Raw genomic sequence first — 20,612 nt, forward strand, 5'->3', positions numbered from 1 at the left:
GACCATCGTGGAGTTCTAGATTCCGTTCTAATCAGCTGTTGCACCGGCCGTTGAAAAGGTTGTAATGAGATTGGGTGTAGTTCGCGACTGGCGGGCATGGGTTGTTCTGGTTCGAAACCGAAGAATTCATCTGCGCTATCGTCGGCCTCCGAGAACGTTCGTTTGGTTCCTCGTGCATGGATTTCGCTTCGATCCGCTCTCTGGTATAGTACGTGTTCCTCCATTTCCGCCTTCGCTGTCAGAGAAGTGGAGCGTACAAGGACGCCTTCGTCCACTCTGACTATTCTGAATCTTCACCTGCCCTTGAGGGCCGAGACGAGGGTTGACCCGATGGCGATCTGCAATATATTTTTAGAGATTCTTTTAACGAATGTTGCATTGATCCATTTTTCAATAGTTATGTACGCATCCTAACAGTCTCTATCGCGTATGCACAGACGTCAGAAAAGTACGCGCTAGCAGAAAGTCACCGTTGCATCCGGCACGTGGAGACGTCAGCTATTTGGTTACCAACCAAAGGTTAGCCACAGGTACGCTGACGTTGCAGTAAACATCCGGCCATCGAGGTTGCATCAGCCGGGACCCAATTGACGAACCAGGAATTCCGCTGAAGCAGCAGTTTCCAGTTAGGCGGCCATAGCCAGGTAACTAGGTAGCTTCAGTCAGGGCGATCAGTTCAGTGCGGCATTCGATAGGGACAACACGTCCAAGTGTAGACAATTAAAATTTGTAAAACATCAAGTGTATAACGAACTCGAATAAATAGTGAATGTGAATCGAACTTAGAATTATTTTTTAAAAACTTTATCACGTTCATGACAACGTAACTGGCGCAGTCGTACGGCTCGTCCTACGGTTTAGTGAAGAAACCCTAACTAGTGAAGTTAAAGTGTGCTGTGAAAACAGAAAAAACCCAACACGTGGAACTTTTTGTGAAAAACAGTGACTTACAACCAACTAGAGTTCAACAGGTAATGGCGGCTGACCGGCTAGGAAGATTCATCGAGAATCAACACACGCCATCCCTCGACACGTAGGCGATTCGAGTCAACCGTTTAGGAGCCTGCACTAAAGCGGTGGATTTAAATCCTTCAAGGACGAAGAACCGTGAGTAAATCCTCCCTTTTCTATATATTTTTTTGGTGTAATTCTATGCCTAAATTCAATCCTTTTCCGAAAGTAAGAGCCTTGAAATTCTCTGAAAATATGGAAAACATTAACTTTCAAGCCCTCTTTGATCAAATTCAAAGTTTGGAGCAAAGAATCGGTGCTCTCCAATCGGAGAACATCAACCTTCAACAACAGCAACAACAATTGCAACAACAACAAAGGCAAGCCCCCGCTGTGGAGGAACGTCGTAGTGATTTCTTTAGAATTCCCGACCCCATTCGGATGATCCCATCATTCGACGGGAATAAAAAACAATTGAGTCACTGGCTAGACACAGCCAGGAGAGCTCTTAATTTATGCCGACCACACGTAGCAGCGGACTTATTTTCCGTTTACGAACAGGCAGTTATAAACAAAGTCGAGGGCAAAGCTCGAGATATGATATGCGTAAATGGAAACCCAACTACTTTTGACGAGATAGCGGAAATTCTACAAAGCGCATATGGTGATCGCAATAACATTGCGACTTACCAGACCCAGCTCTGGTCATTGAAAATGACCGAATCTTTTGCATATTTACTACAAACGCACAAAATAAATCATGGTGAATATGAAATCTTTAGCTAAACAAAACGAAACATACATGGCACATTGGGAAGCAATAAACCACTTTTAGAACAAGAATGTCTGGCAGCATTCATTAACGGGCTTAGTAAACCATACTTTGGTTATGCTCAGACCGCCCAGCCAAGTGATTTAGAGGATGCCTATGCATTCTTGTGTAGGTTCCAAAACGCGGAAAAACTAAGACACAAACACAATCTGTATTTGACCAACAGTCCCATTCCAATAGAAACTCCAAACCCTTCAACAAGTCATTTAACAAACATCCAGAAGCACAATCCTCAACGCGACAGAAAAGTGCATCTGATAGGCAGAAATTTATTCCCATGGAAGTTGATCCTTCGCTTCGCTACTAACAGAATATTCAATCACGATGCTGAACAGGATAATAACGAGGAAACTAACAACACTGACACCGAAGAAGAATTAGAAGCTGAAGATTCTAGTGTAAATTTTCAAATTCCCCTTCACTCCAACACGCTGACTTAAATGCAATCAATGGTTTACCCTACGTAATAATTAAACTCTTCGGCAAAGACGTAAAGTTACTTGTAGATAGTGGTTCAAATAAGAATTTCATCTCCCCGCGTCTGATTCCAAAATTAAAACAGGAAAAATGTAAACCAATTCGAATTTCAAACACTTCAGGGCAAAACTCCACCGATAAAAGTTTATTACAACACTATTTGGCTTGAAACAAAAGTCACCTTCTACCTTTTAAATTTCCATACATTCTTCGACGGAATCCTCGGTTACGAAACTCTTTCTGATTTCGAAGCACTCATCGACGTGAGCAATCATAAATTATTTTTCCACAAAAAAACAGTGAATATGCAAATAAGAAAATTAGGCCCACCGCAGATCACGCTGACCGAGAATTCAACGAGAATAATTAAACTCCCTGTCTCAAGATAATGGCAACGTTTACCTCCCTAATGATATAAAAATTGACAATGCTGTGATACAATCAGGTTTGTACCACGCAGAAAAAAGCTTTGTTAACGCCCCGATTAGGAATTTTTGTAAAGCGGTTACATTTCATTGGACGCATCCAGCTAAAACTATACAGGTAGCAGAAATTAATAATATGAACTTAAATCATCTTCATCGTTCGTCTAATACACCATACCCTGATTTGGAAGAAATGATTAGAAGTCAACATCTAAATTCAGAAGAAAAACCCGCACTATTAAAAACTCTTGCAAAATATTCTACGATTCTTCACAAGGACTCTGAAAAACTATCTTGCACGTCTACAATTCAGCATAGGATCAGAACAGTGGACGATATTCCAGTCCACACAAAACCTTACAGATATCCTCAAGTCCACAAAGCAGAAGTTGAAAAGCAGATAGATGAAATGTTGGAAGACGGTATTATACAGAATTCTATTTCGCCTTGGACATCCCCAATTTGGATCGTTCCAAAAAAGATTGATGCGAGCGGTAAAAAGAAATGGCGCATTGTCATAGATTACCGCAAACTAAATGAAAAAACCGTGGATGATAAATTCCCTATCCCACGAATTGAAGAAATGCTTGATAGGCTTGGCCGTAGTACATATTTCACTACGTTGGACCTAAAATCTGGATTTCACCAGATTGAAGTCCATCCAAAGGACAGGCCAAAAACCGCTTTCAGCACGAACCAAGGGCATTTCAAATTTATTCGCATGCCTTTTGGATTGAAAAACGCGCCAGCATCTTTCCAGCGCGTAATGAATCATATTCTTGGAAATTTGATTGGAAAATGTTGTCTAGTTTACCTAGATGACATAATAATTTTTGGTAGTTCACTTCAGCAACATCTGACAATTTAAACAAAGTTCTTCAACGACTTGCTCAAGCCAATTTAAAAATCCAACTTGACAAGTGTGAATTCCTTCAGAAGGAATGTGAATTTTTAGGCCATATCATAACTCAAGATGGCATTAGACCCAATCCTAATAAAATTGAAAAAAATCTTAGTTGGCCGATTCCAAAGACAACTACCCAAATCAAAGGTTTCCTAGGTTTACTGGGATATTACAGGAAATTCATTCGCGATTTCGCAAAGCTAACGAAGCCTTTGACCAAATGTTTGAAGAAAGATGCGAAAATTATTCACAACGAAGAATTTACCAGTTGTTTTAATGATTGTAAACGATTATTGACAACTGATCCCATTTTAAAATACCCTGATTTCAATAGAAAATTTATCCTTGAAACTGACGCAAGCGACTTCGCGCTCGGAGCCGTTTTGTCTCAAAAAATTCGAAGACGGGAAAGAACACCCAATTGCGTACGCGTCAAGAACTTTGAATGAAGCAGAATGTAATTATTCTGCTACTGAAAAGAACTGTTGGCTATCGTCTGGGCAACAAAACATTTTAGACCCTGCATTTATGGCACTCACTTCGAAATACGCACGGACCACAAACCACTTGTGTGGCTCCGACAAAAAGATGATTTGAACCGAAGATTATTACATTGGAAACTTGCTCTAGAAGAACTTGAATTTGAAATTAAGTACAAGAAAGGAACATTGAACACAAATGCAGACGCACTTTCTCGAATTGAACCTGGACCAGAGGAGAAAATAGAAGTAAACGTGAATTCATCTTCCAGCGACGACATTACACAACACTCTGCAGATACTGACGACAACGATTTTATACCATCAACATTGAGACCTCTAAACGACTTTAGAAATCAAATCGTTCTGGAAGAAGCAAATGAAGATAACCAAGAGACTTTCACTTTATTCAGGAATTACCATAGAATCATTATTAAAAAGACAAATTTCGGTCCTGCATCATTGATCAATATTTTAAAAGAATACGCCACTAATAAGTGCACTACCGGCATTTATTGTAGTGAGAGGATACTGTGTAATTTGCAAACTATATACAAGAATTATTTTTCCAGAGCGAAATCATTCAAAATATTTTGGACTCAACAACTGCTAGAGGACGTCACCGATGAACTTGAGCAAGACTTAATTATTCAAAGGCAACACAACGCAAATCACAGAGGAATTACAGAAACAAAAACCCGCATATCCCGAAAATACTTTTTCCCGAACATGAAATCCAAAATTACTAAATTTATTAACATTTGCAGGTTATGCCAAGCAGCTAAGTACGAAAGAAGACCATACAAACAACAATTTAAACTAACAGCAACACCTACAAAGCCGTTGCAAATTGTACATATGGATATTTTCATTATTAACAACAAGAACTATCTAACACTATGCGATAAGTTTTCACGATTAACAATGGCTATTCCTTTGAAGACACGTAATGCTATACACATTCTAAAAAGCTATAACTCACTTCTTTTCAAATGTTGGAAAACCTTCCCTTCTCGTCATGGATCAGGAAGCTTCATTTACTTCCACAACAATCAGAGATTTCCTCGAAGAAAGCGATGTCGAATATCATTATACAAGTGTTGGGCAGTCCTCCTCCAACGGAACAGTTGAAATTGTTCACAGAACAATAAGAGAATTGCACAATATTTTGAGTATTAGAGATTCAACCAAAGACTTGTCAGAAACGGCTAAAATAAATCTGGCAGTCTCTATTTACAACGACTCTATACATTCCCAAACGAAATTAACCCCAAAAGAGTTGTTTTTTGGCTTTAAAAATGAAGACCCCGTACCCGAGGATCTAGATGAAAGAATTAGACAAAAAGAAGAATTTTACAGGATCTTTTCTGAACAACATGCGCAAAAGAAGCGAAACCTTGATATCGAAGATTTGCTTAAAATTGTAAATCAATTAGAATCCTTAAAACACTCTAATAATGCTTTAGTTACAGAGAACAATGAACAGGTCAGGATAAATGAGCTTTTTGAAAACAGAATTAACAATTTAACAAAACAGGCTTACAAGCAGTCTAGAGAAATAGATAGTATCGTAAAACAAGCTAGGTTGAGTTTAGACCGGCCAATTGACTGGAAACACATTCTACATATACACAGCATCATCTTCAACATCGACATGATCCAACACCAGCTTGCAACAATCTTCGAATCCATACAATTGTCGAAACTGGGTATAATATCGAAAACGTTCTTACAACCTTCAGAACTGGAATTTGCAACGCAACTACTGGAATCACAAGGCATAACGATTGAAAGCTTTGATCGAACTTACGAGTTTTTGGAACCGGTAGCTTTTCATAACAACTCAGACATAATAGTCCTTATTAAAATTCCTAAGCTTAGACGAGGAGATTATGTACAACTTCAGCTGGAAACTATTCCTATACATAACAAAGCTATAGCGATAAACGCTACAAGTGCTATTATTGGCAACAACGAGTCGTATCTGGTAATGCATCCATGTACGAACATCGAGAAACGCAGTATTTGCAATTTACAAAACCTCTTTAACGTCTCCAACGACAAATGTCTTCATCCAATATTACGAGGAAACGCAGGTACATGTACCTTTACAAAGTCACCAACAATTTCGGAATTCAAAACAGTTGAAAATCTTGGAGTACTGATAAAAAACTCCGTTAAACCCACCCTCATACAGAACAGTTGTGGTTTTGGCCCGAGAAATCTGACAGGAACATTTCTCGTATCATTCAAGGATTGCCTCGTAACTCTCAACGGAAAGCACTTCAACAGCAAATCTTTCAAAGGGGAAACTAAACCTGTTATACTCCCACTTCATTTAGTGAACGTCAATGAATCAGAAATACTAGCAGAACCCATCGATAATTTGGAACAACTACACGTACATAATCGTCGTAAGCTAGAACATCTAGAAACCGTTACCGAAAGGACTAGAGCATTTAACATTGGAGCCACAGTTTTGATCACATGCCTCGTCATAGTTTTCTTCACTTTTCTCATAAGAGAAGTTCGTAAACTTAAGCTGAAACTGACGATACGCATTCCAGCAGTCAAAGTTGCAGATACTTCGCATCTAGGGTTGAACCGAGACGGTTCAATCTAATAAGGGGGAAGTTATGTACGCATCCTAACAGTCTCTATCGCGTATGCACAGACGTCAGCAAAGTATGCGCTAGCAGAAAGTCACCGTTGCATCCGGCACGTGGAGACGTCAGCTATTTGGTTACCAACCAAAGGTTAGCCACAGGTACGCTGACGTTGCAGTAAACATCCGGCCATCGAGGTTGCATCAGCCGGGACCCAATTGACGAACCAGGAATTCCGCTGAAGCAGCAGTTTCCAGTTAGGCGGCCATAGCCAGGTAACTAGGTAGCTTCAGTCAGGGCGATCAGTTCAGTGCGGCATTCGATAGGGACAACACGTCCAAGTGTAGACAATTAAAATTTGTAAAACATCAAGTGTATAACGAACTCGAATAAATAGTGAATGTGAATCGAACTTAGAATTATTTTTTAAAAACTTTATCACGTTCATGACAACGTAACTCAATATCTTTTGGATTACGATTCTTATAATAAACATTATCACTAAATTTCAAATTAGCATAAGGGTCGCAAACTTCATCAATACTAGTCTCATCTCTCAATTCTAATGCTTCAGCTAGATGTCGTTTATAGTTGTTCTTGGGATTTACAAGATCTAACACTGTCTTAGGTTTAAAGCACAGCACCTTTTCGGATGGATATTTCCCTCCATCAGACAAGCAAGTATTTCTATAGTTAAACAGAAAATAGTTGATTTTATCTTGAAGATCCATACTCCTCATTGTGGGATCCAATAGAAACTTCTTTAGGACTTCCTTAGAAACCCGAACCAACCGTTCGGCTTGTCCATTGCTTTGTGGGTGGTAGGGTGGACTTTTAAAAACTTGAATTTCTTGTTTTTCCAAAAATTGTTTAGCATTGAATGGTGGTCCGTTATCGGTAACCACTACATCTGGAAGACCGAATTGTGCAAAAAATTCGATAAATTTCTTTATGACTTTTTCCGAATCGGTACCATATTTCATCCACTTTATCTTCAATTATTTTGAAAAACTATCCACAATCAGTGAATATGTACGTCTCTCAAAATAAAAAAAATTAGCATGAACCCTGCTAAATAGTCGGGTGGTAGGACCCGACTAGAAGGTCATATCAAAATTATATCATACTATGTTATTATGTTATACTAAATTTTTATAACAAAATTTGTTAGAAACATGGTGCAGGATGTTGTTAAAATAACTAAATTTCTATCAAAAACTGCACTACTGGAAACAAAAAACTATCAAATTTTGTTACAATTTTATCATAAAAATAACATATTCTGTTAGAAATTTATAACAGGATCAGATACAAAATATATTGTTTCTGTGCAGTTGGAATTTTTACAGGTCGTGATAGGTCGCCAGATTGTGATCAACAATCATATTTTTTTTGTTTTTGTCTGAACAAGAATATTTTTCGAGAACATGAAATTAACAACATAACAAATAAGGCAACCTTCTCAAATTATATCAGCGTTGTGATACCTATGGCTGGGAGACTTTCCCGACTAGAAGAGCATAACAAAAATTGAACACAATTTTAACATATTGTGATATTTATAACTTATTTTGATACAATTTTGTTCTCAGTAGCTATTATCTTTCAAATGTTGTAACAGGATTATATCATAATATGATTTGAAAAATGCTTAACACCGAATTGCCCAATAGTAGGCAATTAAAATAGATGTAGCAAAGTCTCCCAGCCATAGGTATCACAACGCTGATATAATTTGAGAAGGTTGCCTTATTTGTTATGTTGTTAATTTCATGTTCTCGAAAAATATTCTTGTTCAGACAAAAACAAAAAAAAATGATTGTTGATCACAATCTGGCGACCTATCACGACCTGTAAAAATTCCAACTGCACAGAAACAATATATTTTGTATCTGATCCTGTTATAAATTTCTAACAGAATATGTTATTTTTATGATAAAATTGTATAAAAATTTGATAGTTTTTTGTTTCCAGTAGTGCAGTTTTTGATAGAAATTTAGTTATTTTAACAACATCCTGCACCATGTTTCTAACAAATTTTGTTATAAAAATTTAGTATAACATAATAACATAGTATGATATAATTTTGATATGACCTTCTAGTCGGGTTGCTACATCTATTTTAATTGCCTACTATTGGGCAATTCGGTGTTAAGCATTTTTCAAACCATATTATGATATAATCCTGTTACAACATTTGAAAGATAATAGCTACTGAGAACAAAATTGTATCAAAATAAGTTATAAATATCACAATATGTTAAAATTGTGTTCAATTTTTGTTATGCTCTTCTAGTCGGGAATCCATTCTGAAATATTCTTTTCGTTAGAAGCTACCGACGTTTTAGCACAAACTTCACAATTTTTACATATGGTTCAACGTCGCAATTGATACCAAACCAATAAATACTTCGCCTGGCTTGTTGTTTCATTTTCATGATTCCTGTGTGATTAGCGTGAAGGATTTGCAAGACTCTTTTCTGTAACGAAACCGGGACAATTACTCTGTCCTGGAAAAGCAAGCATCCGTCTATTACTTCCAAATCTCGATGCTGCGAAACAATATTTCTAAAACTCACGTCTACTCGCTCAGGCCATCAATTTTCCATATAGGCTATGATCTGTTGTAAATAAAAATCAGTATGCGTTTCTTTAGCCACTATAGAACTATCTAAAGGCATTTCTTGAGAAAAATTGAGACTATTCACGTATTGCTTCTCCAAAAATTTAGGAACCTCAACGTTCAATGGGAAACGGGATCAGAAGTCGGCATTGGCCATTTTGTTTGCTGGCCGATATTCAATATTATAATCATAAATTGCCAACTCTATGACGTAACGTTGAATTCTCGTAACTGAGATTGAATTTCGGCCTGTTTTTCCAAAAATGCCTAATAAATGCTTATGATCTGTGAAAATAGTAAAGCTTTGTCCAAACAAGAATTTGTGAAACTTTTTTACAGTTGATACTACGGGCAACGCTTCCAAATGCAAAATTGGATAATTTTTCTGTGCCTGATTAAGTGAAAACGACGTAAACCATATTGGTTTTTCTATTCCAATAATTATGTGTGATATAACTCCCCCAAGTCCATATGACGAAGCATCCGTACTAACTACAATTGGCTTCTTTGGATCGTAGTAAGTGAGAACATCTGCGTTTAGTAACTTTAATTTGCAATCCTTGAATGCTTCATCGCATTTGAAGTCCCATGTAAACCTAACATCTTTTTTCAACAAACAATACAAAGGATTTAATGTCGTAGACAAATTAGGCAAAAACTTTCCATACTTTTTCCGGATTAGGTAACAGTCCATTTTCGGATAATTTATGGCCTAAATAGGGCAATTGACTCACGAAAAAATTACATTTGCTAAAATTAACCTTCACGTTAGCCTTAGCTAGTCTATCTAACATCATTGTGAGTCGTCTGTAACAATCATCGAAGTCTTGTCCAGCAATAAGGACGTCGTCAAGGTAACTGTAAACATATTCAATTTCACTTAAAATGGACTCCATGATTTGTTGAAAAATGGCTGCGCTGGAGGATGCGCCTTGGGGTAGCCGATTGTATGTGAAAAGTCCTTTTATTGTGTTAATAACTACAATTTTTTTATTTCTCAGATAATTGGAGTTGCGTGTATGCTGTAGCTAGGTCTAATGAACAAAAGACCCGGCATCCAGCCAGCGAAGCAAATAAATCTTGAGCTTGAGGTGTTAGCTATTAATACCTTGTTGATGGATACTTTACAATCGATTACAAGTCTGATATCTCCATCTTTTTTTATTATCGCCACGACTGGTGATGCTCATAAACTGGTTTTAATAGGCGAAATAATTTTATCTTTCTCTAAATGACTAAAATGATCCAAAACTTTATCTCTCGACCAATAAGGAACGTCATAGGGCTTCCGAAATATGGGCCTATCTTCTTTTAGTACAAGCTCTGCTTCGAAACCCACGATCGGTGACGAAAAATCCCTATTGAAGATGTCTGTATATCGCTGCTTGATGACGTTAACAATTTGCTCTTTGTTCTCTCCAATACTATTCACTCCATACAGTGGCGTAGCCACGGGGGTGGTTTTGGGCATAAAACCCCCCCCAGAGACCAAATTTTTAGAAGAAATTTTTTTTTTCGAAAAAAAAAAATGTTCGGAAACCCCCCCCCCCCAGACCAATTTTCTGGCTACGCCACTGACTCCATAGATTTTTTGAGGCTTCCCAGCAAACACAAGATTGTATATCATAGCGAATAAGTGTACAAAGTGGAGGCCATATATGTACGTGCACTTTGCATGTAGTCAAATGGAGGAATGCGCCTATATCGCCTCCACCTTGTACACTTTTTCGCCAGCATATGCGACTTTGTGTTGGCTGGGTTGTTCAAATTCAAAAAATTGTTTCTCCATCCGACAAAGAATACATCCATCCAATCTCTACCAATTAAGGAAGTAAAATGGTAGTCTCCGTTCAAAACAATTAACTCCAATTTAACGATGGAGCCGTCATTCCGTGCCGATAGTTCGAACGAGCCAGACGTGTGTGCTGTGTCTCATCGCGGATTGTGTTCGGTAGTGAAAAGGCTATTGTGTGGTGCGCTCCTACCTACGGATCCAAGGCGATCACTGTCGGCGAGTGAAGTAGCTGCTTCTGGCGACGCCAGTGAAGCAGGCTATTGTCACTGCTGCTACCTACAGCAGCAGGGGCAGATAAGTGGCAAAACTTTTTATTGTTCTCCCTTCTGTTTGATACAGAGTGGGACTGCTTAGAATTAATCGAATTAGTTTTTTAAGTTTTTTTTCTAATTTGCTATTAGTTCTAAGTTAGTATAAGCAAAATTATCCTTCCACCTTGCGGGGTGAGAATGGAGGAGGAGACGGGAGAAGGCAATGTGCCTGCTAAAGATGGAGGGCGCACTCGATTGTACCATGCGGCTTCGCCTGGGCCTTGGGTTGTTTACTTTCGGCAGAAAGTAAAAAGCCTAGATTTTCTCGGCATTAAACGAGATTTGACGCGTCGTTTTCCGAAGCTTGATTTTAGCCAGATCAACAGGAACAAACTACGCATCACCGCACCTACATACCAGGTGGCGAATGAAATTGCTGGCGACAGGGCGTACAATGTTGAATATATGGTTTATGTCCCCTCGCGGGAGGTCGAAATTGAAGGTGTGATCAACGCAGCGAGCCTGACTTGCAAGGATGTACTTGCGGGAAAAGGCCGCCTAAAGAATGCATTGGAGTCTACCGTGGATATTCTGGACTGCAAGGAATTGCATTCAGCAGCCACGGTAGATGGAAAGAAGGTATATTCCAAGTCAGGTTCGCTTCGGGTGACATTCGCCGGTTCGATGCTTCCAAAGTATGTCGATATAGAAAATATGTTGTTTCCGGTGCGTCTTTTTGTGCCAAGGGTATTTAATTGTACCAATTGCAAACAACTTGGTCACACTGCCGAGTTTTGTGACAACAAACCACGTTGTGGCAAATGTTCTGAAAGGCATCGGGAGGAGTCCTGCCAGCAACAAGCAACAAAATGTGCTTATTGTGGTTTGAATCCTCCCCATGGTTTGCAGGAATGCCCGGTGTACAAAAAGCGCACCCAAAAAGTGAAGCGCTCGTTGGTACAGCGCTCCAAGCAGTCGTATGCGGAAATGGTTAAGTCGCAAGACACATCCGCCACAGCCACTGCATCGACTGCTATTTCAGCCACCGTTCGTGTAAGTTTTTTTTTTTTAACTAATTTTATTTGCTAATTATCTAATACATGCATTTATTTCTTAGACTAGGTGTTCCGTGTTTTCTTAACACTATCATCCTTATTTGCTATGTTACGCTTTTAGATATTATTAATATATTTCAATTGCCTCTGGCAGTTACGATATTTCCTCTGGTTGAATTAAACCATGTAGGAATTACAATGTTTTCTACTTAAACTAAACTTAACCTAATTTATACTAAGGGTACAAGGAGCTAATCGTTGCAATAGAAGATTGCAACGATTTTTGTCTAAAATTGGAAATTATTTTGTTGGACATTTGTTGCAATGTCTCAATATTAGAAATTCTATGAAGTTCATTGGTACTATACCACGGAGGTAACTTCAGAATCATTTTCAAAATTTTATTTTGAATCCTCTGAAGTGCCTTCTTTCTGGTATTGCAGCAACTAGTCCATATTGGCACAGCATACAACATGGCTGGTCTAAAATTTGTTTGTAAATCAAAAGTTTGTTCTTAAGACAAAGTTTTGATTTTCTGTTTATAAGTGGATATAGACACTTAATATATTTGTTACATTTGGCTTGAAGGCCTTCAATGTGATTTTTAAAAGTTAATTTTTGATCTAGCAGAAGTCCTAAATATTTAGCTTCGCTAGACCAATTAATTGGAACCCCATTCATAGTGACAATATGTCTGCTAGAAGGTTTCAAATAAGAAGCTCTCGGCTTATGTGGGAAAATTATAAGCTGAGTTTTGGAAGCATTCGGGAAATTTTCCATTTTTGCAAGTAAGTGGAGAAAATATCCAAACTTTTTGCAATCTACTACAAATGACACGAAGGCTACGCCCTTTGGCTGAGAGACCTGTGTCATCTGCAAACAAAGATTTTTGGCACCCTGGTGGTAAATCAGGTAAGTCAGAAGTAAAAATGTTATACAATATGGGCCCCAGTATGCTGCCTTGGGGAACACTAGCTCTAACAGGTAATCTATCAGATTTAGAATTCTGATAGTTTACCTGCAGTGAGCGATCTGATAAATAATTTTGGATCAGTTTAATAATGTACAGAGGAAAATTAAAATTCATCAATTTTACAATCAAACCTTCATGCCAAACACTATCAAATGCTTTCTCTATATCAAGAAGAGCAACTCCAGTCGAATATCCTTCAGATTTGTTGAGCCGAATTAAGTTCGTAACTCTTAATAACTGATGAGTGGTTGAATGCCCATGGCGAAAACCAAATTGCTCATCAGCAAAAATAGAATTGTCATTAATATGAACCATCATTCTATTTAAAATAATCTTTTCAAACAGTTTGCTTATTGAAGAAAGCAAACTGATTGGGCGATAACTAGAAGCCTCAGCTGGATTTTTGTCCGGCTTCAAAATTGGAACAACTTTGGCGTTTTTCCATTTATCTGGGAAGTATGCCAATTGAAAACATTTGTTAAATAAATTAACCAAAAAGGATAAAGAGCTCTCAGGAAGTTTTTTGATAAGTATGTAGAAAATACCATCATCACCCGGGGCTTTCATATTTTTAAATTTTCTAGTAATAGATCTCACTTCATCCAAATTAGTTCCCAACGAAGGGTCAAAAACATTATCTTGGTTGAGAATGTCTTCGAAGCTTCGTGTAACCTGATCCTCAATTGGACTAGTGAGACCGTTCGTGTAAGTGATTATTATGATTCCATATCCATTGATGAATTGGACTCTGACGCAGCCGATATGGATGATCCTGCGGAGGTACACGTGCCCGAGAAGAGGAAGCAACCGTCTTCCCCGGGATCGCGCCGCAAGAGAACAAAAATCATCCATAAAAGCTTGGAAAAATCTGAAGGTAATGGGGGTTTATTTAAAATCCCGAAGCAACCTGTCCCTACTGCTTCTTTTGATCCTAGTTGCAGTAAGGCATTCCCGCCATTGCCAAAATCCGATGTTTCGAAGAAACATCCGGCTAGGAGAATCAACGAAAGAAAAAAAAAGTAATTCGCACTTCTAGTAAAAGTATTCCGTCCAAGCGAGAATTGATCTCCTTCAAGGACCTTGTGGACCGTTTTTTTGAATTTATTCAATATTCCGAATTCATTGAGGCCTATCATTGACCTTTTTATACCAACAGTGGAAAGCTATCTGAAGCAATTGACTGTTTCATGGCCCCTTCTTGCAGGAATTGTATCTTTCGATGGATAATACGGCCAATACCCAAGATACAATCACTGTGCTGCAGTGGAACTGTCATAGTCTGAAAAATAAATTAGACGTGTTCAAGTTTTTGATTCGCAATTCCGATTGCGATATATTTGCACTCTGTGAAACATGGCTTTCTTCTGAAGATGAAATCAACTTCCACGATTTTAATATTATTCGCCAAGATCGGGATGATCATTATGGTGGCGTTCTTTTGGGGATCTCCTTCTACAGAATTCCCATTCCGACTGTTCCCGGCTTAGAAATCGTCGCATGCCAAGTAAATGTGAAGAATAAAGATCTTTGCATAGCTTCAGTGTACATTCCTCCAAATGCCTCTATTAATCGTCGACATTTTTGGAGCGCAGTCTCCCTCCTATCATCTCCAGTATTGATATTGGGTGATATGAACGCACATGGTATTGGATGATGACGTATGACGATTATAGAGCGCCTATTTTCTATGATTTGTGTGACGATTTCAATTTGAATATTTTGAACACTGGTGAAGTAACTCGAATAGGACCAAATGGTCAACAAAGCCGTATTGATCTGTCTTTATGTTTAAATTCACTATCATTAGATTGCACGTGGAAGGTAATTCAAGATCCCCATGGTAGTGACCATATGCCGATAGTCACCACAATTAAGAGTGGCTATCAACAATCTGAGCCAGTTAATGTTCCTTTCGATCTCACGAAGAACATTGACTGGCAAAAATTTGCATCGGCGGTAAAATTGGTATTGACTCAACTGATACTCTTCCACCTTTGGATGAATATCGATTCCTTATTGAGTTGATTAAAAAGCGCACTAGAAGCTCAGAAACGACGCGTTCCAAGTACATCTGTCATCAGAAGACCAGCCACTCCTGGATGGGATGATGAATGTACTAAGTTGTATTCTGAGAAATCTGATGCCTTCAAGGCCTTCCGTAAACACGGAAGGTCAGAGCTTTGAAGAGTATTTGAGGCTCGAAAGAAAACTCAAAATCTTCTCAAGGCAAAAAACGTAGCTATACTGGCGACGTTTTGTCGAGGGACTATCACGAGAAACCTCAATGACAACACTTTGGAAAACGGCTCGCAACATGCGGAACCGCATTTCCACCAATGAGAGTGAAGAATACTCCAATCGATGGATATTCAACTTCGCAAAAAAGGTCTGCCCAGATTCCGTACCAGCAGAACCGCTATTTCGAGAATCAGTCACTGATCCCGGTTCTTTGGGTGGACCATTCACAATGCTGGAACTTTCTATGTCCCTTCTTTCATCGAATAACTCCGCTCCGGGATGCGATAACATCAAATTCAATCTTCTTAAAAACCTCCCAGATATCGCAAAAAGACGATTACTTGACCTGTACAACTGTTTCATGGAGTACAACATTGTGCCACCTGAATGGCGACAGGTCAAAGTAATAGCTATTCAAAAGCCTGGGAAACCAGCGTCTAATCACAATTCATACCGACCGATTGCCATGCTATCATGCATGAGAAAATTATTGGAGAAAATGATCCTTTCAAGAGTCGACCATTGGGTCGAAGAAAATGCATTGCTTTCAAATACTCAGTTTGGATTTCGAAAAGGGAAAGGAACAAACGATTGTCTAGCGTTGCTTTCTTCAGATATACAACTGGCATTTGCGCACAAGGAGCAATTGGCTTCAGTATTCTTGGATATTAAGGGCGCTTTTGATTCAGTTTCCATAGAAGTACTGTCAGACAATCTGCACAGTAGTGGATTACCCGTTATTTTGAACAATTTCTTGTATAATTTGTTGTCAGAAAAACAAATGAACTTTACACTCGGCACTCTGACAACTTCCAGAAATAGCTACATGGGCCTTCCCCAAGGATCATGTTTAAGTTCCTTGCTTTATAATTTCTATGTTAAAGATATTGACAATTGTTTGGAAGGACAATGCACGCTCAGACAACTTGCAGATGATGCCGTGGTCTCTCTAAGAGGTCCATGTGCAGCTGTCTTGCAAGGACCATTGCAAAGTACCCTAGATAATCTGACTGTTTTCACCGCAAAAAACTCAGTTGGTTGTGTTTACTAGGAAGCGGTACCCTGCTCAACTGAAACTAAAGCTGTTGAATGATGACATCAACCAATCTTTATCTTCTAAATACCTTGGGGTCGTGTTTGATTCTAAATGTACCCGGAAACTCCATTTTGAGTATTTGATACAAAAATGCCGGAAAAGGATCCATTTTCTACGTTCTATCTCCGGAACCTGGTGGGGTGCTCACCCGGAAGACCTCATCAAACTCTATAGAACGACTATTCTCTCTGTTTTAGAGTATGGCTCCTTCTGCTTCCTCTCAGCAGCTGATTGCCACCTGATCAAATTGGAACGAATTCAGTATCGTTGTTTGCGTATTGCCCTTGGCTGCATGCATTCGACGCATAACATGAGCCTGGAGGTGCTTGCTGGAGTCACTCCTTTAAAGCACCGTTACTGGGAGCTCTCACTTAGAATACTCGTCAAATGTGGAACAAGTAACACACTTGTCTTAGATAACTTCGATAAAATGCTTGAACTGACTTGTCGCTCAAGATTCCTTAGAGTCTATCTCAACTACATTTCTTCAGATCTTTGTCTTCCGTGTTATAATCCACCTCGAGTTCACTTCACCAACGACAGTTCCTCAATTGAATACGATCTGTCCATGAAATACGCTATTCAAGGAATACCAGATCATCTTCGACAAATATCTATTCCTCTTTTTTCAGAAAAATATGAACATGTCAATTGCAACAACAGATATTTCACTGATGGTTCTCGCATTAACGGATCCACTGGCTTCGGTGTTTTCAATGTAACTTCAACCACCTTCCGAAAACTTCAGGAACCGTGTTCGGTTTATGTTACTGAGCTGGCAGCAATTAACTTCGCTTTGGGGATAATTTCCAATCAGCCCGTATACCATTATTTCATCTTCTCGGATAGTCTTAGTTCTATCGAGGCACTCCGGTCGATGAAACCTGTTAAGCACGCATCTTACTTTCTTACAAACATAAGAGAGCAGATGCGTGTTCTGGTCGAAAGATCATTCAAGATTACCTTTGTTTGGGTCCCATCTCACTGCTCAATCTACGGCAATGAGAAGGCAGATTCGCTGGCAAAGGTGGGCGCACAGGAAGGTGAAGTTTATGATAGACAATACTCGAGCAACGAGTTTTTCCCATTAGTCCGTCAGAGTAGTCTTCAAAGTCGGCAAAGAAATTGGACACACAACGAACTTGGACGGTGGCTATTTTCCATAGTTCCAAAAGTTTCTGGGCGAGCGTGGTTCAGAGGTGAGGACTTAAGTCGAGGCTTCATTCGCGTGATGTCAAGACTTATGTCTAATCACTATTCACTAAACGCACACCTCTATAGAATAAACCTTGTCGATAGCAACTTATGTAGGTGCGGAGCCGATTATGATGACATCGATCACGTAGTTTGGTCCTGCTCGGAAAATGACGCCTCCAGAGAGCAATTATTGGATACCCTTGTGGCCCGAGGTAAACAACCCTTCAGGGAAGTTCGCGGTGGTTTGGGAGTTCGTGATGTTGTCTATATGCAGGCCATTTATAGTTTTCTTTGTGCTTCTGACATCAAAATCTAACATTTTGTTTTTTTTTCTTTCTTTAAAGTTTTTTTTTTGTTCTGTCTCTGCCTTTTTGTTCCGTAGAGCTCCATAGCTCTTGCCATCCGGAAGATGCTCCCAGTCGAACCATTCCTCGAGCACGACGACACGCCACATCGTCACTGACGCCAAATGCCCGGATGAGAAGCTGAAATTTCCTGATCCCAAATCCAAAGCCCCGTCCTTCCTTAAACATTGTAAACTAACCTCGAGTCACCACGAGTACGCTGGCTTCTACCCCCTCTTACTAACCGTATAATAAAATGATATTGATTGTATATATCACAAAGAACAATGGCTCCGTAAAGTGTTATACACGCCTGAGCCTACCAAATAAACGAAATTGAAAAAAAAAAACGATGGAGCCGTGCAACGAAACTGCAACTTGTGCCTTTCCAAAAACTTCTAAATTAGAGCCGTTGATTACTATCCGTTTCCTACTACTTTTTCTTAATTCAATGCCTTTGAATTTCTCTTTGAACTCTATTTTGCTCATTACAGGCACTGCCGAACCACTGTCCACTTCCATTGAGCATGGCTTCCCTTCTATTTTGACCTCAAGTAGACAAGTTTTACTTACATTTCTAACAGACGAAATCATGAGGCATGGATAATCACCTTCTTCCTCGGTGTCGGAATCATAATCTACTCGAAGCCGCTTAAAATAGTCGTGAACATCATTAGCCTTCCTTTCTTCCTGTACTGTTGAGTCCACCTCCTTTACGAACTTCACCGAGTTTTTCTATGAAACGATAGCAATTTTTCTTAACTCCTCTGACCGGATCTTGACCGTCTTTCATAATTGATGTAATTGGTCCGAGAATCCTCTCTTCTGCTGGTATACCTATCCCTAGATCTACTACGACTACGATCATACCTTTCCGTTCTTGGTTGCCTGCCACCAAGCCTATACTTCACCGAATTAATTCCTTGGTTTCCTCCTGACTCTGAATGGAAATATTGCGTGTTACTATTCGCCATCTCAAATCCTTTTATAATCCTTTCTGCTGAGCGAACTGTGAGGTCTTCCTCATTCAACAATCGTTTTTGCAGTTCCCTATTGTAAACTCCGAACACTAACTGATCACGGATAGCGGAGTCACGAAATGTACCAAAATCACATAACTCGGCCAGGAGCTTTACCGCCAAAATAAAATTTTCACCATTTTCCGATAGGCTTTGCCGCCTACATCGAAATTTGTAGCGCAACATGATTTCTGAATCAATTTTATCAAACCGTTCTTTTAATTTTTTAGTTATATCTGCATACGACAAGGTTTCTAGATCAGTAGCTGGATATAACAACATGAGCTCTTCGAAAACTGCTAAACCAGCACAACTCACAAAAATGTCCTTCTTACAATCCTTAGTTATAATATTCGACGAAAAGAAATAATCTAGAAGCTCAACATAATTACTGAACTTTGTACCGGGCACATAAGGGTCAATTGTGCCAATCAACGCCATTTTCTAATACACCAATTTGAAGAAATAAAAGATTTGCACTACTATATCAGTTAGAAAAGGTATGAACAATAGTTCACGTACCTGGATTCTTCCACCACCGAGATACTGAGATGGTTCAATTTGTTTCCGCTTCTCAAAGCTTCTTTCCGGTTTCCGTCCAATTGGCTCCGCTCTGCTGCCGCTTGATCGATCCCAACGCTTGCTGGACCACCGTCCACCGATTCGTTTTATTATACGTTCTTTCGCCGCACAACAATGGTTGTTCCGAATATCAGCGTCACTATTCGACCGGCTGATGGCGAAGAAATACACAAAAGAACAAAGCAATATAACACTCCTTACTACACAATTTCGTTGACCATAAGTACTAATCGCCCGCCAAGATCTCACCTTATGCGACTTCCAATTTCTTTCACTTCACACCGTTTACCACAATACCGTCACTGCTAACTTTTAACTTCACCGCACCTAACCGCGAAAGAAACTTTTTTTTATCTCGTCGCCACTGAAATAAACTAACACTTGTTGTTATCTGTCATCTAACTCAACCCATCTGTTTATTGCTCCCAGTATTTATAGTATTATAAACAATAGCTTTTGCTTACTACTGATAATGATTACATCAACATCGTTTCACATTCTTTTCTGCATCCTATCACTATTATTATCGTAATTATTATTCAATTCTCGGAACTAGCCGTCGGTTCATTTCACTTGCTCTGCACTGACCGAAAACACTATATCCAACAGAGATTTTAATACTTGGGCAGTGGAGCGGGGCAGCCGAAAAATGGCAGATGGCCGGTATACTGATGGAGTCCCGAGATTGCGACCCTTCGATCAACTTGCCTCAAGGCTAGACGAAGGAAGCAACGTGCCCGCGCCGAGGATGAAAGAGCTAACCGC

At 39.2% G+C, this 20,612-nt stretch overlaps 1 long non-coding RNA gene across 1 annotated transcript; it reads right to left on the reverse strand.

Moving 5' to 3' along the window:
- Positions 1-230: 230 nt before the first annotated feature.
- Positions 231-20,208, reverse strand: LOC134216445 (uncharacterized). The gene is made up of 3 exons (XR_009980692.1): positions 20,097-20,208; positions 19,788-19,998; positions 231-338 (listed from the first exon to the last, which is right to left on the reverse strand). It is a non-coding gene; the product is annotated as an uncharacterized LOC134216445 (long non-coding RNA).
- Positions 20,209-20,612: the final 404 nt, after the last annotated feature.

Source organism: Armigeres subalbatus, chromosome 1 (assembly GCF_024139115.2).
Source record: "Armigeres subalbatus isolate Guangzhou_Male chromosome 1, GZ_Asu_2, whole genome shotgun sequence".
Classification (NCBI taxonomy): domain Eukaryota; kingdom Metazoa; phylum Arthropoda; class Insecta; order Diptera; family Culicidae; genus Armigeres; species Armigeres subalbatus.